This window comes from Sprattus sprattus (genome assembly GCF_963457725.1).
Source record: "Sprattus sprattus genome assembly, chromosome: 1".
Classification (NCBI taxonomy): domain Eukaryota; kingdom Metazoa; phylum Chordata; class Actinopteri; order Clupeiformes; family Clupeidae; genus Sprattus; species Sprattus sprattus.
In genome coordinates, this window is record NC_137920.1 from 70983634 (window position 1) to 71009046 (window position 25413).

A 25413-nucleotide genomic window follows, 5' to 3' on the forward strand; every position below is an offset into this window, starting at 1 on the left:
GGGGAATCACTTACAACAGAGCAGTTAATTGTAGGTCTAAAGCGTATGCTCAGGTCCCTAAACAACAAAACAAATTCACAAATGTGTTTGTTCATACATGTCTAGGCTATACCATTAGGAAATTTAAATTGAGAATCGTGAAATTGACAGATACCCGTTTCCTGCGTTTCATTGTTGATTTACAATTTGCTTCTTTAAAGGTGGAGTTGTTGACATTCGAATAACTTTCGCAGACGTACAGCTGGAAGATTACCACACGTTTGCTAGCCAGAACATTTTACACAATTCCACACTCGTGGCTATACCACGGATGCCCGGCGGTGGTGGACCGATTTTTTGCGCTGGGACACATCATGAATTGTTTACCTGGACTTCTGTGAGGAATGAATACAAATATTAAATATTGAACAAGAGTAATGATGCAAAGTCTGTGAATCATATATGTCTTGTGAAATAAAGTAAAAATGAAGTGAGCGACGATAACTGGCTTCTGGAGACACATGCCTACATTTTGTGCGAAACAACATATAAACCGAATAGTAGGAACAGAGGGTGAGGAATTCTGAGCACGTGCGCCTCTCCGGTCCACTTTGCCTTCACCAGCTGTCCACCTCCCTTTCACACAAAATAGCCCTTTCTTCTTATACCACTGGTAAACTTAGCCTTAATGATTGTGATATTTAATATATGCTCTAAAAAAAAAATTGCACATTTCACGACTTGGTGGTCTTTAAGGTTATCGTGATATCCAGACAAACATGCGAGGTGGTCAACATGAGTACAGTTGGAACACAACGAAATGTATCTGCGTAGTAGAATCCCATCGTTTGAAATGGTGTTAAGATTACAATACTATGGTAAACGTAGCTATCCTACACTATACTTCAAAGCAGTATGAAGATCATATTTAGGGTGACAAATTAAAACAAAATTACATATTTGTAATTACTGAGTTGTCTGTCAATACTTTGCATGATATAACATGAATAGGTAACTGTGAAGCGTTTGTAGAGTGAGTGCTAGCTACAAGTGGGGCTAGCTGAAAATATTGCATAGCTAGCTAGCAATAATCTCCTTGGCAATATAAAGACATCAGGCATTTTTAGAAATATGTAAGGTGTTTTTTAATGTGGTGTAAATTTCCAATTATCCATTGTGGCAGTAGTTTACAAGGCCCAGTAAGGTAATGGAACTGAAATTAAATTAAATGTTTTTTTTTTGTTGATGTTTTTTTTGGGGGGGTGAATGGTAACTTTTGTAATTAAATGGTCAGGCAGCTTTCCAGCATTACGGGTGGGTTTTCTAACTGTCCAGATATGGGTACAGTTGCACACAAAAGTACTCTTTGTGTCGGTAGATAATTGTGGAAAATTCGAACTACGTATAGATATTAGTCATACTCACTTTTGAGTAGACAAGCAAAAGAAATGTCATTTGAAAAATCACGTTTTGAGTTACTAGTTTTTGAGTTGTAATGCAAAAAGTGTACCAACTGCACTTGGTCTACTTCTCTCATCATGCTTCAGACTGACTGTGAGAATGCTTCATGTCTCTGTAACAGGTTAATGAAGGAGAAAGACTTTTGCAAACTTTCTTTTTCTATTTTCTGTCTATATACGTGTATTTCACCAAAATCTTGTATTGTTCAACCATTTCATGGTAGTTTAGAGTTATTAGGAGAGTTATTTGTTAGGTAAGTGCGACCTCTATTGGATGGTGGTGGCTATATGCTGCATTCTGCTTGGCTGAGAGAGGTGTGTGTCCACACTGTACTGCAATGTAAATGTGAAATATACACTATCGTTCAAAAGTTTGGGGTCACTTAGAAATGTCCTTATTTTTCAAAGAAAAGCACATTTTTTTTCAAAGAAGATGACATTAAAGATCTAATCTAATCTAATTAAATTAGTCAGAAATACACTCTATACATTGTTAATGTGGCAAATGACTATTCTAGGTGGAGATATCTGGTTTTTAATGAAATATCTACATAGGTGTATAGAGGCCCATATCCAGCAACTATCACTCAGGTGTTCTAATGGTACATTATGTTTGCTAATGGCCTGAGGAAGACTCATGGATGACTAGAAAACCCTTGAAAACCCTTGTGCAATCATGTTAGCACAGCTGAAAACTGTTTTGCGGGTGAGAGAAGCTATAAAACTGGCCTTCATTTGAGCTAGTTGAGTATCTGGAGCATCACATTTGTGGGTGCGGTTATACTCTCAAAATGGCTCGTAAAGATAACTTTCATGTGAAACTCGCTAGTCCATTCTTGTTCTTAGATATTAAGGCTATTCCATGTGAGAAATTGCAAAGAAACTGATTTTTTCATACAACGGTGTGTACTACTTTCTTCATAGAACAGCAGAAAGGGCTCTAACCAGAGTAAAAGAGAAGTGGGAGGTCCTGGTGCATAACTCAGCAAGAAGACGAGTATATTAGAGTGTCTAGACTAAGAAAAAAACGCCTCACAGGTCCTCAACTGGCAGCTTTTTAAATGGTACCCGCAAAACGCCAGATTCACCTTCTACAGTGGAAAGGCGACTGGGATGCTGGCCTTATAGGCAGAGTGGCAAAGAACAAGTCCGACCGGACAAAGATGCGTCAACTCTGCCACCTTGTGGACACAGGAGGGAATTACAATTGAAAGAATGCGTTTCAGACAGACCGACAGACCGACCGACAGACCGACAGACGGACGGACATACCCGCTTATAGAGATGCCGGACGCATCTAAAAAGCTATATCTGAGACTGGCCAATAAAAAGAAAAGATTGATATGGGCAAAAGAACACAGACATTGGACAGAGGAAGATTGGAAAAAAGTGTTCTGGACGAATTTGAAGTTCGAGGTGTTTGGATCATACAGAAGAACATTTGTTAGACGCAGAACAGGTGCAAAGATGCTGGAAGAGTGCCTGACGCCATCTGTCAAGCATGGTGGAGGTAATGTGATGGTCTGGGGCTGCTTTGGTGCTGGTAAAGTGGGAGATTTGTACAAGGTAAAAGGGATTTTAAATAGGGAAGGCTATCACTCCATTTTGCAACGCCATACCATACCATATGTGGGAGCAGCTTGGCCGTATGGTACGCAACAAGTGCCCATCAAGCCAATACAATTTGTGGGAGGTGCTTCAGGAAGCGTGGGGTGAAATTTCTACAGATTACCTCAACAAATTAACAGCTATAATGCCAAAGGTCTCCAATGCTGTAATTGCTGCAAATTAAGCCTTTTTTGACGAAAGCAAAGTTTTAAGAACAAAATTAATATTTCAAATACAATTCATTATTTCCAACCTTGTCAATGTCTTGACTCTATTTTCTATTCATTTTGCAACACATTTGATAAATACCAGTGTGAGTTTTCATGGAAAACATGAAATTGTCTGGGCGACCCCAAACTTTTGAACGGTAGTGTATTGTTATATATATATGTTAAGTTTTAGTGCACATGATGATTTGTACATGTGTTTTATAATGAGTGCACATAAAGTTAGTCAAGTTGTTTTGAGAGCTTTGCTGTTTTGAGAGCTTGGGGGATTGCTGACATAGCTTACCTCCTGTTTTGTTTTACTGTTTGCTAGCATTCGCCATTCTATCTTTTTGTAGTGTAGCCTACATGTTTCAGTTGTCCTTTTCTTACATTTGTCTGGCGAAGTGCAGACAGCGCCGGCTCCATCTCTTCACAGAGATGCCAACTTTTCAAAAAACCTTGGAGTAAGATTTTGTTGCAGGTGACCAACATTTTGCCGCGCACGTTGGTGGCTCAAATATCAGGGAATTTGAATTAATTTGGCGTTGTATCCATGTTGTGCCCTGCATTCTGGTGGTTTGTGGGGCCCAAAGTCATTGATAGGGGCAGCCTACTGGAGATGGACAACATTGGTTACATTCTGTGAAGCAAAGACATAGCTGAAGATTCACCCCCAGGACATTTTGGTTTAAGTAGATTTTTGGGTGGTATGCTAAATATGTGCAACTTATGTACCTGAACTTGTTCTGATTCATGTTCATCTGATCATGACTTGTAGGGCCTTCCAGACTTGAGCTGAACATTCAACCAGAAAACTCAATGATCGTCTATGGACCACAATATAGCCTTATTAATAGACCTGTGTTTTAGATTTGACCAAGGTAGGTTAATCGACATTTTGATTACAATGGTTTTCAACTAATTCTAAACTGAAACCTAACCTATATTGTTAATAATTGCATTTTTAAGAGCACTTAATGAGTTATGTTCAGCAAAAAATGACACAAGATTAGTTAGGGAGAAATATTTGTCATTATTCAAAGCCTCCCACCACACGTTCCACAAACTAAGTGCAACAAATAAAGTGCTTAAACAGTAGCCTTTCAAGCAATACAATGGATCAACACATGGCAAAAATAACTTAAAATGAGGTATCAGATGCAGATCAGAAGCTGGTTAGTCATTTTGTAAGATCTGTGGGCAAGGTTGCACTGGCCTGTGGCCTTCTTGGAGGCCTTGATGACCTCTGAGGGGGGCTTCCATCTGAAACAGGGCTCCAGGTCAGCCATCTTTATGGCCATTATTGAGGACAGGGTGCCATCCAATGCCAGGCTATTTCTGGTCTTAGTTTTGTTTAGTCCCACAACTGAAAACACCCTCTCAGCATCTGCATTCGAATGGGGAAACACCAGAACCAGCTTGAAGACATCAGCAAGCCTTTCAAATTCTTTGGCTACTGTCACCTGAAAATGAACCAAGAACAAAACAAACCATATTCTGTTTTGATTAATACTGTAAGTATACTGTAACGAAGTTCAGATACAACATGCATAGTTTGCATCTTCTATGACACAATTTATGCATGCATCAATAAAAGCAACAGATGTAGCCAAACCCCCGCAAACAGGGAACGTCCCCAGGACGTTAACAGGACATTCGCAAGGTCCCCAATCGTCCCCAATTGGTCCCCGCCACAACGTTCGCTAGAGGACGTTACCAGAACGTTTTTGACGTTCGTAGCAAGTCTACGTTTGGTCCTTCTGTGACGTTCGCATGAGTCTTAAATCGGACTTTTAGGGAACCTTATAAATTGGTCTGTCAGCACACCTCCCCAGGACGTCATTTAAAAACGTCCCCATAACCTTTACCTGCAGGTCCTCTGCGTAACGTTCGCATGAGCCTTAAAACGGACTATTAAGGAACGTTATAATTTGGTCACTCAGCACACGTCCCCAGGACGTCATTTAAAAACGTCCCGTAACCTTTACCTGCAGGTCCTCTGCGTGACGTTCGCATGAGCCTTAAAACGGACTATTAAGGAACGTTATAATTTGGTAACTCAGCACACGTCCCCAGGACGTCATTTAAAAACGTCCCGTAACCTTTACCTGCAGGTCCTCTGCGTGACGTTCGCATGAGCCTTAAAACGGACTATTAAGGAACGTTATAATTTGGTAACTCAGCACACATCCCCAGGACGTCATTTAAAAACGTCCCGTAACCTTTACCTGCAGGTCCTCTGCGTGACGTTCGCATGAGCCTTAAAACGGACTTTTAGGGACCGTTCTTATTTGGTCCTCTGATGGTCCTCTCTGAACCAGAAGTTCCGCTAGAGAAAAATTATTTTCATTTGCCCGACATTTTAATGATAAGCCGGCCAAATATCTAGCCTATTTCTGCTTCTAAATTAGCCCATTGAAGAAAACTGACGGCCTGCATAGCTTAAATAATAACATAATCAGGTAGTTTAGAATGCAACATGTTTATTTTCCTAAGTTTACAATGGGAAACAAAAACATTTATGTCTGATGCGCGTCAATAAGTGGCCTTTAAGCGCAACCTGCTGTGGCGTTAAAATGAGCGCCACAACATGGTCATTGCTCTGTTCAATGAGAGCAGAGATTCTTAAATTATTCGACCCTCTTGTGAATCCTTTGCACATTTTACTGTGACTATCAATTACCTCGCACCTGAGCCAAGAGAACTTGTCACTCCATAACGACATAAACGCCCGACATTTCAGCTTTTTCTTTGGTGATGCTGTTCGAACATCTAGGGCTTCAGGTATTCAGTGTTTGGAAAGTTCACTTTCTACATGAACTTGCTCAGTTCATTGTTGATAATTCATAATTTTGAACTACGTTCACAGCTCCAATTTTCAATATGAGGCGAGTGCTATAATTTTTCAAAATCTCTGTCTGCAATACCGCTCTGCTCTTCCGCGCGCTCACGCACGGTAATAAAAGGAAACGCGCAACACTGCAGGTATTACAGATTCATCCTCGTCAGAAGGTTTACCCTCATCAGATGTTTTTGGCCTCTGAAAAAAAGCTTTTAAGGCTAGTCTGCTTGGCCATGTTGGATCCTTCTCACTCAGTTCGCTCCTCGTTTGAAACCGAGGGTTTGCGCTTTAAAATGCAGCATATGCGTGTTGTTAAATAACTTTCTAACGGCAGATTAGCCTGTTCCTTTTAAACATAATAAGGGCAGTGCACGTTTGCTTTATAGGCCTTACGTAATATTAGGATTGTTGTCAAAATTGTGTTTGCGAGACGGGATTTTTAAAGAAATTCCAATCAGACAATTTGACCGGTGAGCTCTTCGTTCTGTTGCACCATCTTTGAAGGCCTGTGGAAAGCTCAATATGTTAAAGCTAGACACTTGGTCACCTTCCTATGTATGCATTGTATTGGAATCATGCAGACATTACATTTATAGCACAGATCAGTACAGAAGCATTCATATTTATTTTATTTCATCATTCTTAGTTTGGCTAGTTATTCTGCCTCCCTGCCCGCACGTCCGTGATGTGCCATGGATGTTAATTAAAAAAGGAATCATTACGGAAAACCCTCAATGCGTAGTGACTGAGATTGCTACAATATGCTTTTCCTCAAACCCTCGGAAAAAAAGACTAAGGCCCAATCCCATTTCTCATCTCTACCGCTACCCTTACCCCTACCCCTTCGCCTTCGCTTTTTCAAACGGAGCGGTAGCGGAAGGGGTTGAAACGCTAGCCCTTCGAATTGGGATAGCACTTCAACACTTACGTACGTCATCAGTACGCTGCGTCAGCTGTTACGTTACCGGAGAGCGACAGCTGTCACTCACCAGACATAAACAAACATGGTGCCTGCAGCTCTTATTTACACAATGCAACATTTCATCAAACAAGTTTTAAAATCATGAATTACAAAGAAAATACTTTCATTTGTTTGATGCTTTCCCTGCTGTTTCCGACATTTTTAAATTGACTCTCGCGATGTTTCTTCTTTAATGCTCACGGGTTCGCAATGCATTGAGGGAAATCAGTCTACCCCTCCGTTTGAAGTGTGCCCTCGGAAAATCTCCGTTTGGAGCGGTAGAAAGCGCTTCCCCTTCCCCTACCCCTCTGTCTTAACGTGAATTGGGACAGCACTACCCCTCCACATGAACGCGCAAAACGGAGGGGAAGGGGAAAGACGAAGGGGTAGCGGGAGAAATGGGATTCAGCCTAAGTTTGTTGGCTGTCTCACACTGTGATAAACCTGTTAAAGTGGCACTATAGTAATCAGACAGTGTTAGGACAGTAGGTAGCGATCTCGTTTAGTAACAGGAAGGTTTACGGTTCAATTCCCATGCCCGCAATCAAGTTTGTAATCGTGTGTGTCTGTGTCTATGCATATCATATGAAATGTGTAATATAAATGAACTTGAACTTGTGTGTGTGTGCGCACTGTAAGCAAAATGACGGCTCCGCGATCTATTATTATTTTATTTTCTTCATTTAGCTCAGCAAAAACGGTCGTGCCTGCTACGTCCGCGGTGCATCCTTGAATAACGTACCCAGGACGTCTAAAATAGGTTTTGTAGATGTCACCACAATGCCCTCAGGACGTTCTTGCAACTTCCTGCAGAACGTCCCCAGGACCTATAGAAACACGTTCCCCAGACGTAACCACAATGCCCTCGGGAGGTGCTTGCAACGTCCTGCATAACGTCCCCAGGACCTATAGAAAACGTTTCCCAGTTGTCACCGCAACGTCCTCGGGACGGTCTTGGAACGTCGTGCAAAACGTCCTAAAGTTGTCACGGGAACCATACACATTTACGTTTTTAGAACGTTCAGAGAGACCATTACGGGACGTCTAGGGGACGTCATTTTGCTTACAGGGACCACACCTGCCAAAAAGAAAGACCGGGTTGTGAAAGTTGAGTTACAGGTTGTTAAGTTATAATAATAAACATTGCATTTTATTTGTAACGCACTCTTCATTCAAAAGAATCTCATAGTGCCAACATAGTATAAACAAACTATAATAATAAAATAAAACTAGTAAACATAAGCATAATAGAAAACTTAGTGACAGTGATTTATCAAAGAGGCAAACATATAGGTATATTGTCATCAACCAGCAGCAGTTCATAAACATCTTCGAGGAAAATCCATATAGGAATAACTCATCTGAAAGTTAAGGGGCCAGCATGCTTCTGCAACGGTGTGACATTGTTGTATAAATGTACTCATAGCAATTCATGCTCCCTTAATGCTAACGTATAGGGGAAATTCCATAGAGACCGCACTAGGTATTAGCATCAATTAATTCACGTTAATGTTTTTGTATATGAGCCTGCCATTTCTGCTGCCAGGATTCTGCTGAAGGTCCGGAAATATGAGCACATAACACCAATATTACACTCACTACACTGGCTCCCTGTCTCTTTCCGGATAGACTACAAAGTCCTTATAATCACCCATACATGCATTAATGGACATGCACCTCCCTACCTGCAAGAATTAATTACTCCCCAAACCTCCACCTGCATCCTCAGGTCTTCAAACAGCTCGCTCCTCCGCGTCCCCAAAACCAAGCTCCGCACCATGGGCGACCGGGCCTTTCGCTCGGCAGCGCCACATTTATGGAACAGCCTCCCTGACCACCTAAGGGCAACGCAGACACTGGACTCCTTTAAAGATGGACTTAAAACGTTTTAAAGTGTTAAATCTTTTCTGTTATGCTTATGCTAATATTTAAATTTGTTTTTAATTTTATTGTATTACCGTAAATCCTCAAATAGTGGCCAGGTCTTGTATTTACTTAGGCTGCACAGTGCACCGGCCTTCATTTGGGGCAGGCTTGTATTAGGGGCAGGCCTTTATTTCTTACTTATCTTCTGTTAAAGAATTGTATTATTTAAATAATGGGCATAATTGCAGAAGGCGAATATAATTCATTGCATATGCATTCAACACTTCCTGCACATCGCGTAGCGCTTTAGGTCGGGGTATGTCAACGTAAAAATAAACATCGGAGTTAAGGTCTCCACTGTCAGTCACGGAGGAAAATATTTCCAAAGCCTTGAATTTAATATTTTTTCTAGACACTCTGTTATGCTTATCGCGGACTGAACACATTTATTCAACGAGCTGGTTTGATATTCAGCCTAACTTTCTTTCTACCTCCACTGCTAGTCGTAGCCTATCGCATTCGTCTCGGGTCAATGTCAAACTTCTTTGCTGCTTTTTCTCCAGAATGTTCTTCAGCAAACAGCATACACCATCTCTTTGAATTTAATATTAGTTACGTAAATCTACTACTGCTTTATGATCCCTTCTGGAAAAAGTAACCTAGCCAACTAAAACGTTACAGATAAACAACAGTAGGCTATATGATACGTGCATTTAGGCTAAACATTCGCCTAGTAGTCCTACGTGAGGAAATTTCTTTTTTTATTGCAAACAGCCCATGAGATTAGCCAACAATATTATATTATATTATATTAAACATGAGGAGAACATGTATTTGTGAAATGCATTCAATTAAATTGTGATGCCTTCTTTGAGCCGACGGACTGATGCTGGTAGGCTACAGTAAAATACTGGTAGGCTACTTTATTTTACCCCCGGCTTGTATCCGGCCTTTATTTGTCAGTATGGACCATGACCCCGGCTACTATCTGAAGCCCGGCTTCTAATTGAATCCCGGCCTTTATTTGAGGATTTACGGTATTATAGTTAATTCCTAATATGTAGGCATTCTGAGATTCTTTGGAATGAAAAGTGCGTTGAAAATAAAATGAATTATTATTTATTATTATTATTTGCTCGGCAGATAGATAACAGGTTCTCTAACAGAAAGTCTAAAGCTTGAATTTCTTTCAAACCTTTACTTTGGAAGCACTGTGTAGAAAAAAAAAAACTGAGTAGACATGCAGAATATATTTTAGTAATCTCATCTCGTAACATTGGTTTCACATAGCATTGCATGTTTAAACTGATATAAACTACGTTAGCTTAATGCTAACGTATAGGGGAAATTTCATAGAGACCGCGCTAGCGAATAGCATATTCATCAAAGTAAACAATTCAAACGAACTTCGGTTCATTACGTGGTTTCGGCTCATTACGAGTGGTTATAGACATCCAGACAGGACGTAGTCAACCGTCCAGCAGACCAATCACAGCCTTGCAGGCTGAAAGGCTTGTGTAAATGTTGTGTACATTTTGGCGCAAGCCTAGAAAAATCGTCCAACGCACGCAAGACGTGAAAAGACGCGCTTGGGACTTGCAAGGTGCTTGCAAGGGCCTCTTGCGCCTGCACTTGTGCTTGCGCCTCTGAGCATAAATTGGGCATTAGGAGTGAACATACCTCATCATTCCTGTCTTTATGTTAAATTCTTTAGAATACATCTAACCTGTTCAAAGTGCTGTTTGGAAAAGTCTTCAGAGTGAGAACTTTTCTTTAGCCTGTTAATAAAAAGATGAATGCTATGTGAGCAGCCTAAATAAACAAAGCTATGATGTTTTGAGCATGCAGTATACCACAAGGTTAACAAGGTGCTCTCCTGCTGCTTGTTATGACAGCTGAGTTTACATTCACCACACAAAATCAAGTTCACACGCACAAACTCAAACTAATTAATTATTTCGAGATTTTAAGTTTAAGAGAGCGAGTACTTAATTGAACTACATGTCATTTACATACCTAGTCTCTGCTCAGATTGCGATGGATTCTCTTCGTTACTCTTCTTCTGTCGCTAACTTCGGGACTCTTTAGGCAGTGCCTCCCCTGGGTTTGCGCAATCACTCCAAACTGGGTTTTACGCATGCGTGCGCAAGCGTAGAACCTTTGAGTCGAGCTCAAAACTCATTTAAAAATCCCTTAGGGGAGGCAGGCAGTACCACTGCCTCTGGTAAGGAGGCGAGCAAGAGCGCACTTGTCGGTCACTTGTCGGTCATAGGTGTGGCATACAATATGAAGCAAAAGGCACAACTGAAACAAATGACAGCAACAAAACATGCTGCTAAATGAACAAAACTTTGTTCTTGCTTCATCCATACATCCATCAGCTGTAGAACACACGAATCAAATTACTCCAAAACAAGACTATAATGCTTGTGAGTCAAGTTTATTCACACAAATATGTACGCTACTTTGCATATAAAAATATATATATAGTTTGCCACGAAGTAGGAATGTATTGAGCCTTCTGCTCAACAGCGCCATCTCGTGGGTCTGGTGGGGCACTGCCCCACCTGCCCCTAATGTAGAAACACCACTGACCAATTCCAAAAAGAAGGCACAGGAAACAGAACAGTGCTCGTTTTGATGTGCTAGCAGGTAGCCATGTCTTTCCGTCATACCATTCCGTCTTGAAAGTTCGAGTTGCTTTCTCACCAGGCTGCAGCAGGATCAAGTCGTCTGGTCTGAGTGGCCAAAAACATTTAATTTCTAATTTCTCTTCCAACGAAAATGTACTAAATTGCACCCTCAACAAATAGTCTTCATTATTCATTGTAGTCTGAATAGAAACACTTGTAAAATACTCGACGCAGTAACGTTACTGGCATTGGTCAGTCTGATATGATCTGACTATGGTTTTTTTTCTTGGTCAAGGGATACAGTTCTTGCGGTTTTCGCATTATTCCAGTCGAGTTACTAGGCAGATTTCACGGGGCACATCTGAAAGTGCCCCACCACTCAATGTTAACTTTGGCCTGTGTGGTTCACGCTCATTGGTCTTTCCATGGTAACAGTGTGGGCAGCTTGGGCCGTTGCCCCACCGGAAAGGGAGAGCAGCATTTCACAGAGCAAACATCCAGACAGAAAAACACACAAATCAAATTACTCCAAAACAAGACTATAATGCTTGTGAGTCAAGTTTATTCACACACATATTCACTCTACTTTGCATAAAATATATATATATTTTATTTTGCCGCGTAGTACGAATGTATTGATCTTTCTGCACAACAGTGCCATCTGGATCTGGTGGGGCAGTGCCCCACCTGCCGCTAATGTACAAACGCCACTGGCATCATCTACTGTTGGGGAATTCAAAAGGGAACAAACCCGTCTCAGCCCAAAATCAGGGGACGTGAGAAATTGGATTTGTGGCGTGAGTGCGTTTGAAAACATGCAAAAGCCTGTGTCACACGGCCAAACCGTGAGAGTTGGCAGCTCTGTCTTCATAATCTTAGGCTAAAGCAGTAATACAACAAGTTCTGAAATACCTCTGCTTCCCTGCATTTATTAGATTGTGATATCAGATTCCCTGCAGTTTGACTTTCAGGTATGCCTATGGACAGAAATCTAATGAATAAAACAAATAAGATCCCAGCTTTTTATGACGGACGCACTTATCTAACATTCAATGTTTAATGTTAAAACGTACATCTCATGTGGAAGAATATATAGATATCATATTTTTCGGCTGTGTTTGCAGGGCCAGCAGCGGCGGTGTCTGCCAGTTCAGCAGCAGCTGGGTCTGCAGGGACAGCTGCGACTGGGGCTGCCGGAGTAGCTGTGGCTAGAGCTGCAGGGTCAGCGACGACTGGGGCTGCAGGGTCAGCGGCAGTGGCTGCAGGGTCCGCGAAGGCCACTGGGGTTGCTGGGTTACCAGTGGGAGCTGTTGGTGCTGGACCACCAGCGGGAGAAGTGCCCGTGGCAGCTGTGGGAGCATTAGCAGTGGCCGCGGCGGGAAATGTATTTGTGGTCGTAAGGGCCAGAAGCGGGAGCTGTCGTCGTGGCCAAAGGAGAGGACCTCTTGGCTGTAGAGTGGACGGTGACTGCGGAGAAGGCTGCATGCTCAGGGATGGTGACAGCAGTTGCGGTGTGGACCAGGACAGTGCCCGCGACGGCTGTATCGTACGGTACAGCCACAGCGGCTGTTGCGGTCTCCCCTAAGGTCTCGACTGCTACCGGCTCAACAGCGACAGGGACTGCTGCGTGCTCAGCAGGCTGGCGGTGGCTGCAGGCCTCATGGAGGTGGAGACTCCGGGCTCGGCAGGGGCAGCAGTCAGCTCAGAAAAGGCTAAGGCAGCTGTGGACTCCACAGAGGCAGCGGAAGCTGCAGGCTCCGCTGAGGCAGCTGCGGGTTCAGCTGAAACATTTGCGGGCTGAACTGGGACAGCAGGAGTGAGACCCGTGACGTTGGCCCCAGGGGTTGCCAATACATCTGCTGCAGCATGAGCCTGGCGAGGGGCAGGCCTTGGTCCTGGGGTGCCCCGGGCTGTTCGATGTCGTGCCCGATTTCTCCGACATCGGACCTGGCGAGGTGCAGGCTCTGGAGCTGTGGTGAGCCAGGGTGCTGGATCCGACCTCCGGCACAAGGCTGGCACTGGCCCTGCTGGGCGAGAGGCTGGAGAGGAAGACTTCACAAAGAATCGATTCCCAAAGATAAACTCCCCATCAATTCACTCACTGATATCGTGCTGGGGTGCTGGAATCAGAGGGGACGAGACCTGAGGTGGAGTTACGACTGGAGCTCTCCGGGTAGCCAACCGACTGTCCACTTACTGGGCATCTCGTCTGGGTCCGGGCTCCAAGAGTGGGTGGCAAGCCTTCTCCTCCTTCTCTTCGACCTGCTCCCCCTCCTAAGACTCACAGTAGGTGTCACTTGTCAGTCTGGTGAATTATGGTTGTGTATTGATTTGTGTAATCATGTGTGTGTTGTAATATTATTGTGTGTTGTGCTGTAGCCAGTGAACAAGGGGGGAACTGTGTGGCAGAAACTTTAATATGGACTAATGAGTTGATGGACTAATGGCCACGGACTTTGTGATTGATTGATTGATTGGGACACTGGCCCGAGGAACAGGGTTACAGGAAAGGAACAGGACTCGACTTCCCAGGGGACTCTGGGGCAATGATGCCGTCCAACTGCGTCAGTGAGGAGGCGACACAACCGATAACAACAACAACAGCCAGCCGGCGTGTGAAGCAGAGATGCGTGTTAGCATGCCGAGTAAAGGAGAGTAATTGTACTAATTCACATTCATATGTTATACTGAATGGGTCAGCTTCGAGCCTGCCGTTGGTTGAGTGTGTGCTTTCTTTTTTTACGGCGAGTGGTGGAATCCAGAGCTGCAGCTGCACCTGCTCCTGGACCGAGTTCACTGTTAGACTTGGGGTATTGTTTTGGTAGGTGTGGGGGGACGCCGCCGACCAAAAGTGTTTTCTTCAATTCGCGATCCGGCAGCACACCGGCTTAGCGTGACAGGCAGTGAATGGGTGAGCCCCTCTTATTGGTGTACATGTACTGGGGAGGTAAGGCAGCCTAATGTGACGAGTGCCTGCTTATTGTGACGAGGAACTTAACCAAACTTATTAGAGGTGTAGCTGGCTGTGTGTGTGTGAGCCATTTTTGCATTGACATTTCTTATGTGTGTTCACGTGTGCAATATAACGCCAGTGTTGGGCTTAGCTGGAAATGGTATTGAGGGCTTCACTGTGAGAATTGTGTTTTGTTTCTAGTGCCTTGCATTTAATATATTCTAATTGGCCTCTGAAAATAGGTTGTACTCCTGCCCCTTTGTGGTGCCTGTCTGTGGCTATAATAGTTAGTCTCCTAAACCTGTATCTGATAGGGGTGGGTTATGTGGCAATAGGCTGGGCCTAAACCATGTACTGCATTTTGCCCAGAGGCTGCATGTAACTAGGTGTGTGTGTGGCTGCCGGCCCTTTATAATAAAATTGCTAAACTTTATTCATGTCTGGTGTTTTGTGTCTCAGAGGGCATACAAAACAGAAACCAAAAGGCGAAGGTCAAAACCAATACTACCTATGACGGGGATAGTGATATTTCAGTCAGGCTGTGGGAATTCTGCGGTTTGTTTATCCGTGGAAGTGTGATACCAGACACCGGTGAAAGGAGGGTGAGGTATATGTAGAGCTTTGACAGGTGTGGGTGATTAGTAACCATGTGTCAAGTCAGGGGGGGAGTGGGACACAAAAATCCACCGGGACAATTCTGACTGCACCGGCCCACAACGAGCCCACAACTGGCCCAACCCATCCCCTCCACCTCCCATGTATCAACTACACAAACAAAATGTATGGACTGAACGGAAATATGACCCCAAGATTTAGTGTTGATGTGTGTATGACAGACATTTGTATTTGTATATGTACATTGATGGAAATACGGAACAAATCGCGTCCCGTATTGGCTCAAATGTTATGCTAATTCACAAAAATGTGTCCTGTCAACTCACTCGCATCGCAGATGGTGAACGTGAAGTTTGGGAGAGTTAGGCTGGACTCACTCGTACGCGTCAGTATGCGTTGATCTGTTAAGGGCGACGGATCCCCATTCACTTCGAATGGGGTGTCGTCATCCTTTGCCGAACTGAATTGTGGCTCCGTTCATTTCGGCAAAGGATGAAGTCACCCCATTCAAAGTGAATGGGGTTCCTTCGCCCGTAACGGCTCAACGCATTCCAACGCGTACGTGTGAGTCCAGCCTTAGTGAACTGAAGGGGGCGTGGCCGGAGCAGAGCTCCGCAGGAACGTGACAACGAGATAATTGTATTTTTCCCTGCCTCGAAGAAAGGATGGGCTAGAGCTGCACAAGACTTGCTACCAGCCTCGGAACCTGTCTGACTGAACGTCATCATCAGCTAAATTGGATGGAAAATGGAGATTATTTATAGAGTGAAAGCTTGTTTACACAATGAAACAAATGGCAATTTGATGACACCGGCCATTCTGTTAAACAAGTAAATGCTAAGCTTTATGATGGATTAAAAATCATCGGCTAAATTGATCCATTATTAAACTTAAACTAAACATTTAATTGTTCAACAGAATGGCCGATGTTGGACACTGTCATATAACTGACATAGCTACGCTAGCTTAGCTATAGAATCTTCCATTTTCAGCCCCCTTCATTGAGGCAGAGGTAGATTTTGCCTCCCCTCTGTTCTTTCAATGTGGCTTTATGTCAGATCAGCAAATTAAGCGATTTTGTTAGAGCCATTTGTTTCATTGTGTAAACCAGCTTTCACTTTATATAATGAGGAAGCGCGTACTATCTATCACAGCACACGCGGAGATGCCCGAAGAGACGGATGACAACACCTTCGTGTCCAAGCTTGTGATCAGTGAGCCAGGGAGTGGTGTCACCAGAAAGGGCCTGATGGTGGACACCGGTGCGACGTTGCATATCATCACTGACCTGGCGAAGTTCAAGAGCTTCGATGACCGATTCCAGTCCGAGACGCACTGCGTGGAGTTGGCCGATGGCAGAAGCTGCATGGGGGTCGCGGAGCGCAGAGGAGACGCTGAGGTGTGTCTGGTCGACAGCAGAGGGCGGCGCCTCAGTGCCACACTGGAGCAGGCACTGTACATCCTCTAGTATCCCCAAGAAATCTTCTCCGTGAGAGCTGCAACTTCCAGTGGGGCAACGTTGATCTTCAAGGAAGGAGAAGACGTCTTGCAGTACAGAGACGGTATGCGCTTCCTCATTCATGAACATAACAGACTGTTGTATTTGCCTACTGTGCCAGTAAACAATGACTGTGATGATCAATGTATGAGCTGTCGTGATATTCAGACGTGGCACGAGATTTTTGGGCACTGTTATTTTGATGATGTCATGAAGTTGGAGAATGTTGTGGATGGGATGTCAATCAGGGGTAAAGCGTCCAAATCCATGATATGTGAAGTGTGTACTAAGGGCAAGTTCACTCACAGGGCAGGGTTACCAAGCCCTACTGCGTAGATAAAGAATCAGTCATGAAACATCAGCACCATACTCACCACACCAGAATGGCAGTGCCGAGCATAACTGGAGAACCATTTTTGACATGGCTAGATGCATGCTCTTGGAGATCCAGTTTGCAAAGGAGCTATGGCCGTATGCGGTCCAAACACCAGCAGTGGTGAGGAATAGATGTTTCAACAACCACACCAGAGAGACATCTTACTTTATGCAGACAGGAAGGAGACCTAATTACTACAGGATGCAGACGTTTAGTACTGTGTGTTGCACCTACAGGCAGGACAGGAAGAAGCTAAAGTCAAGGTCTGACAAAGGCATCTTCGTTGGTTATGACAACAACAGTCCAGCCTATATGGTCTACTACCCTGACAGCAGAAAGGTGATGAAGCACAGACTGGTGAGGTTCATGTCCTGTGTTGAGGTACAGCAGACTGATGACATGTCTGGCGATGACAGTGGTGTGCAGTCTAGCACAACCAGGCCTGACCCTGACAAACCTGAGCAGAATGGCATCCCAGAGGCTAGGCCAGGTCCAAGCCAGATAGCCCTACAGACAAGTTAGGTCAAGCCAGAATCCCAGTCTCCACGGAGATACCCTGCTAGAGAGAGGAGGAGTCCATACTTCTATGGGATAGATAGTGATCAGGTTCAGATCAACATTGATTATTGCTACAGGATGGTTTGTAATGTACCTTAGACGTTCAGAGATGCTGTGACCTCATCCAACTCAAGAGAGTGGGTAGATGCAATGGATAAGGAGATGAAGGCACTGAGGGATAACAACACATTTACTCTAACCACCTTACCTGAGGGCAAGAAAGCAGTGGGGGGTAGATGAGTGTATACCAGGGGTGTCCAAACTTTTTTCAAAGAGGGACAGATTTGATAATGTGAAGATGCTCGGGGGCCAATCGTCCCTTCGGACATATGTTAACCATAAAAGTGACATGCAAAGACTACACAATTTGCATTGTCACAATTATCTTTATATTTCAAATGGCAATGTAACCTAATATAAGCCACTCAGGCAGGCGTGAAAACTGTAAAAACTCAATTCTGCCCCTCATTCATATCTGGAGTCAGAGAACATTGAACAAACTACATGAAATACCTTAACTTTCATGAACTTCATTTCAAACAGGAGTTATAAGTAATGCTGTCTGTTGTCTGTTAAAACATGTGAATTTTGCTCTGTCTTTTACAAGATCATTCAGTAAGTAATAGTTCGTGTCACATCTATAGGTACATAACATCAACAGTTATAGCCAAATCTTATTCAAGAGTTTAATTAAATAAGTGCCATAAATCCAAGTGCATATATTAACTGTGCTCTAGGATTTTCATTGTTATTAGTGACAGATGTTACTGTTCAAAACAAACATAATTTCAGATTGACCAAGAAACAGATAACTTGCTGAGACTAATGAGAAGGGTGATACTGATATCTGGATTTCAGTAAACAGGCCTGGTCAGGTTTGACGGCACTGGTTGATATGCGTAAAATGTCACTAAGTGGGAGTCACTTGTTTAAATTCATGACAGAGAATGGCTGCTCACACAAATAAGCTATGCCGAACAAGGCAACAGTCTCTTTACAAATTAGGCAAACACTTATTGCCTGTGTTTGAAACAGGGGCGTCGTTAGGCCTGTTTTAGGGGGGCTGAAGCTGATTTGGCATTATTGGCTTTTGGTGATGACATTTAATTGTTTATTGTTTATTTATTTGGATCCCCATTATGTGTGTGCGTGCGTTCTGGTTTGTAGGTTTTCTCCCGCTTAAAATTACAATCCAATAGCATATCATTAACGATAAAACGGGGATCTCGCAGAGGCTGCTGCGCTGGTTTTCTCACTCTGCCAAGTAAGGTCTCTTCGAACGACATCCAAGATTATAGCCAAGGAGTTAAGCTCAAAGTAAATGATGCATGGAGTGAAATGGTAAGTAAAGGTAGTTACAGAATGTGGCTATCTGTAGTTGTTAACGATTGTTTACTGTTTAAATTAAGGTTAACTTGAGTTAAATTAAAGAGAATATTGTAGTGGGCTATGTTTACACTAAGCTAGCTAGCTAGCTAGCTATTTTGTTAGAAACTGTCCCAGTGAGTGTGAACGAGCAAATTCGAAATACAAGAAATAACTATCGTCACCTCCCCATTCTTTGCATTACGTAATATATCTCTCTATTTCGAAACAATAATATCAGTCCCTATAGAACATGGGTCGGGAACCTATGGCTCGCGAGCCACCACTGGCTCTTTTGCTGACGGCCGGGGCTCTCGGACGAAATGTATAAAAAAATACGGAGAAAAAAAATGTGTAATCAAGGGATCAGCCTAGGCCTAGAAGAAGGCTTAAATAACAGTCAATACTAGTTATATTAAAATGACAAGGCTTCGTGGTAAATACGTAGGTCTTTCTGAGTTATTTAATTTAACTTTCCACCTCACTTGACTCCGTAACCATAGCCTGCAAAATATTGTTACATTCGCGGCTGGTTGCCATGCCAATATCTAACAAAATCACAGATTTCCCTACATTTCCGTCAACGAGAAAACTTCCATTGTTAAAGTTGATAGGCTAGAAAACAATATCAATAAGGGAAAAAAAGTATTGTGCATCCCTGGTGTTTCCATCGGCGATTACGAAATAGAGGTTGCCGACCTGACCTCGTCCGGCATCTTGGTGGGCAAGTTAAAATCAATGAACGATCAGCTGGAAGGATTCGTACGTCAGCGAGCAGAGCTTGGGGGCGAACACAAGTGGACTGACATGGGAAAGCTTCCATCTCAAGACGAACTGCTTCTAAAAACTTGGAATGAACTGCCCCTTACATATCGCACATTGTAATATGTTAGTATTGCTGTGTTACCCATGTTCGGTTCCACTTATGCATGTGAGAAATCTTTCTCACATATGAAAAATATAAAGACGAACCTGCGCTCGCGTTTAAACGACGAAAGCCTCAATGCTTGCATGAAGCTTCACCTCACTGAATATGAGCCAGACTACAAGGCCATCAGCAAGTGTATGCAGCACCAGAAGTCGCATTTATCTCTGGTAGGCCTAATGTTTAATTTCGAGCATTTAGGCCGGATGGTGAACCCTGTTATCGTTTCATCCCGCTCCGCAGACGGCGAACTACACAATCTTTAGCTCATAAAAAAGAACGAGTCGTGCTGAGCTACCAAAAAAAAGTTCGCCGCTGACTTTCCAGGCGATTGTCGATACGTCTATGTTTTATGCAGAACTAGAGCCTTCACAGCGTAATAAGATTTTGATCGCGAGTGGTGGCACGGTTCGACATGTGATCGTTCTACACCAATGAGGTAGCTGCTATTTGACAACAGACTGGCAAGATGGCGACCACCATGGTTTGAATTTACGTTACAGATAAAAAGGAAAACAGCCGAACATCCTCAAAATCGGGCCAAAGGGATTCTAAACAGTGGTGTATACCTAGCCACGTCCAAGAAGAACAATGAGGCAAATATGCGATAATGTTATGTTTGTGTTAAGTCATTTAAATCAAGTTTGAAATACATGAGAATACGCCTGACAGAGGATCTAGCATGGACTGTGAACACCCAGCAAACAGTGGGGTGTACTACGAATCTCGTTACAGATAGCCGGGCTATCTAGACATAGTGAGGCTTGCTAAAACCTTAACTGGGGCTATAAGTTAAGTGGTACTACGACCGCAGCTATGTGATATATTTGTCAAACTGGGTTTGGATAGGTGGAGCTTCCCCTGTAACATATGACAGAATCTTACACGTGAGATCGCTTGTTCAGTAGGCTGTGTTTTCACACGATTTTAGTTTTACTTAGCACAAAATCTCCTCCCGACCAGGTTTACTTGCTAGCATAAGATACCATGGTGATGTAGCGACGCAAAAGAGAACAACGTTCGTGGTACTGCATACCTATCGCTCTAATCGAGTTTCGTAGTACACCCCACAGCTGTGGATAGTGTCCTGACGGCATCATCACTGGCCATTGACTTTTCAAAACACTGAGGTCAGGCTAAAAGCTTAACACCAAACAAAATGTCACTACATGCTTTACGTTAGTATTTCTATGTATGTGACAAATAAACCTCCTTCCTTGTATCAATAAAAGGCAGCATTGTACTTAAACCAATGACCATTTGTTCATTCAGTCATTCATTCATTAATTCTTCCACAAATGAATACAACACTGATCAACCATATAAACAATCTTTATGAAAAATATGAAAACAGTACAAAACAGAATTAAAGAATAACAGATTAAGGACACTCAGTCCTCACTGTCAGTGTCAGGACAGCTATCAAGTTCCTCACTTTCTTTCGAATTGGCACAATAACTATAATGACATAAATCTGTGCAACACAGTCCTGCAGAAAAGCAAAGACCAGTTCAGAAGTGTTGCGTTTGGCGGGGATGTGGAACACTAGCTGTGGAAAATCACGGCTGAGTCTCTTCTTCAATACATCCTGTCTGCAACACAACAAATCAACAACAAAAAAAGAGTCATATGAGTACCAGCAAAGGGGGGCTTCATGTTGTGGCTGATATACAATAGCCACCTTCACAAATTAACTCGGAGTGAATAAAATAATATTGGTGGAGTTTACTTGCTATGCAACAGATATATAATACCAAGTATTCCCAAGAGAAGCAAATACTGTAACAAACATCACACTATCAAGAACACTGCCATCCTCCTTATTGCAAAACAATACATGTACAGTATGTGACAAGCAGAGCAGATTCCCTTGGATTTGACAAATAATAAACTGCCTTGCAATTACCTGTAGGTTGAAGCATCAACACCTTCACTTGACTGCACAAGGTCAATAAATGCCTTCCTCAGTTGGCTCATCCTCAGCACCTCTTGGTTGATCAGCAGCCTTTGACGGATTACCCTTTCGCAGAATAATTTATAGCTCAGATCTTGACCCGATCCTTACAAAAAATATAGAAGAAGATATGTGTTGTGAGAGCTTTCGTTGTGAGATCCGTGTTGTGAGAACAAACTGTCTCAATCATAGGACACACATTGTACTGTATGCGTTTTCATAAAATTAAGATATGACTTGCTGTTCTTTCTCTGCTCTGGCAGGCTCACTCAAAAACCTTGTATATTCTCTGTAGCAACTTTTGTGGTACTGCACCTCCAGAGCCACAGTCTCTGTCCTTGATGTGAATGAGGATGCTCTGGTCATCCTTTACTTCAGCTGCTTCCTGCAACTTGCCTTGTACAAAAGAAAAGAAAAAAGAATTTATAGGGGTATTATAGGCATGGGAATGTTATGTATTGGATTGTTATTTCACTCTCTCTCACTCACACACACTCACACACACACACACACACACACACACACACACACACACACACACACACACACACACACACACACACACACACACACACACAGGACATTACGGCAATTCACACATACATTCATATTAGAATTAGACAAATACAGGGATTGTACAGCAGTGTAGGCTAGATAGTAAAAAGAGTGCTAGGTGGTGCACCCAAAAAAAGAGTCCTTAAGCACACATATGTGCAGCACAGGCAGGATACACCTCTAGAGATGGAGTAAGGTTACTGGGACCGCCCAGCAACACACAGGGACAGAAGCGGAAAATCCCCCAAGTGTACAAGTGAGGGTGGGGGGGGGCGGCTATGGGGGAATGGGCTTACTCAGAAGCGGTGTGCTAACCAGACAGGCCATCAGGCTGAGGAGCCACATTTCTGAACAGGTATTCAGTGTCATATTAACATCAGGCATGCTTTGACATCCATATAAACATACACACTACCCTATTAAAGTCAAATTGTGATTCAGTCAATATCAAAAACCTAAAACACTGGGGGGGAGGGGTGTAGCCTAATGTAATTTCACACCCAGACACATGCACAACACATTATGGCAATTCACACATGCATTCATATTAGAATTGGACAAATACAATGATTGTGCAGCAGTGTAGGCTAGATAGTCATTCAACTTCTCCAAACATCTGTGTGTGTGTGTGTGTGTGTTTTGGGGGATGGGATGCATTCACATAGACTACCTACTGTTAGTGTGTGTTGGGGGTGAGGGTGAAACAGTCTTACCTGCTGTTAAAGTCTGTGTTTTTGACAAAGCTTCTTTTTGACGTCTGCCACTCGCGACGATGAATTTGCTGTCTTTCTTGCAAATTATACAGATGGCAGGTAGGACGGGGCCAGAGCTTGATTTGGATCGAAGATTCCTAGGTTTCGATAGGTATTCCACCTTGCGTTGGTGAAATTCTGTGTTTCCTCATGCTTAACAGAAGATATATGCATGTAACACATCTTGCGTTTCGAAGATATCTTTTGTTTTACATTTTCTGTCGAGATTTCTTCTTCTTCGGCTAATACTTTATCTGTAACGTAAATTCAAACCATGGTGGTCGCCATCTTGCCAGTCTGTTGTCAAAAAGCAGCTACCTCATTGGTGTAGAACGATCACATGTCGAACCGTGCCACCACTCGTGATCAAAATCTTATTACGCTGTGAAGGCTCTAGTTCTGCATAAAACATAGACGTATCGACAATCGCCTGGAAAGTCAGCGGCGAACTTTTTTTTGGTAGCTCAGCACGACTCGTTCTTTTTTATGAACTGAAGTTCGCTTAGTTCGGAGCCTGAGGAGCGAAGTTAGGTTTCTAAAGCACTTTTCGAGGGTCACCTTACGGCCTTTTAGTGGCTTCTTCAAGTTCAATGACCTTTCTGTTCCATCTGGCAGTTAACCAGTCAGGAAGCTTGCTAAGCATTTTTTGGTTTTCACTGCAGTCGTTCAGGACTTCAAGATTCTTCATATGCGACATAGCTGCTTCACAGCCTTGGAGGAAGTCTGCGAATTCTCTTAGTTCAACACTGTCTTTGGGTCCTATTTTTGGCCATGAATTTAGTTTGTCACGGAAAGCTTTAGCCACCACAAAGGGATTGCCATACCTTTCTTCCAATATTTCCCATGCTGACTCATAGGCTTTGTCAGTGCCTAACAGGAAATAACTTTCGATTGCTTTCTTTGCAGGTCCTGTGACATATTTTCGGAGGTAGTAAATCTTTTCATTTACAGGAATGTTCTTACGGCCTATCAAGGTTTGAAACTACATCTTCCAATCCTTGTATCTTATTGGGTCTCCATTAAAGGCTAGTGGCTCTGGCACTGGGAGACGGCTTGCATTTATGGACTCTGCTATTGCTTCGGCAAGTACTATTGTGCCACTATCTTGATAAGTGGGCCTAGCAGGTTCATGGCTTGTGTTTTGACTGATTATGGCAGGCTGTGAAGGCCTAGTCTTTGGTTTGGGTGGAGGCCCTAACAATTGAGGATTATGGAGAAGCTCTGATATCTCTTCATCTGAGCCTGCGTCTTGTTCATAAACTTGTAATCTTGCCCTTGCAGCGTTCATCTTTTTAGTTGTTTCTAAATGTTCTAACTGCCTGCGTTTCTCTTCTAACAACCCTAGTCTTTCAGCATTTTCTGCTTCTTGTAGTGCTAGCTTCTTTCTGTTCTCAGCTTCAAGCCTTTTAAGCTCTTGTTCTTCTTCTTCCATTTCTTCAAAGACTTTCAAGGTGGCTTGTGTTGCGGCTAACTCTGCTGCTGCTTCCTGTTTCCTTGTGGAGGACAGGCTTGAACGTTTTGATCCTTTACTTGAAGTATGTCCAGAGCTGGAGCCCTGGTGGCTTGAAATGGAACTTTGGGATTTTATAGATGAAAACACTGAGCCAGTGTTAGTCCATGGTGCTTGCTTTGTATGCAAGTCCTGATTCGAGTCATCGAGGAGACTACATATCCGTTCCATGATCTGCCCTGATACAGCATCACAAGCGTCTACCCGACGGCGGGTGTCTCCGTCAGGAGTGCTGTGTTGCCGTACATCTTCATAGCTTTGCTTTACCTCTTTATCAGCAGAATTAATTTTAGTCTTGAGGTCTTGTAGAACATCGCTTGAGGATGGTAGGTTGAGTGCCTTTCTAGCCTCCTTAGCAAGAATCTTCCATTTCTCATATGTTTTAATGAAGTGATGTTTGAAGCCTTTTCAATTTGTCATCACAGAGGTGTGTGTGTTTTTGTGTGTCATTTAAACACAAGCTACAACTTAGCACTAATTTCCCTCCTTTGTCCTGTGTGTAACTGTTAATTACATTACTAATTTCGGAAACGGTAATTATACTTCAAGGGGCATTTTTGTCTAAAACTAGCCTTTTGTCAGTTGCCTAGCTAGCTTGGACTCTGTTGTGATGTATTTGGCAGCATTCTTTCTACAGACTGTCTACAAACTGATGTATTATCTCGTTCTTACTCAACCGTACACCGTGATGATGAATTTAAGGGTTGTAATGAAAAAGTAGTTAGCTTTAAATCATACCCTAACACAGTAAAAACAAATATTGAATAATGTTGGTTTAAATGACCTGCAACTCT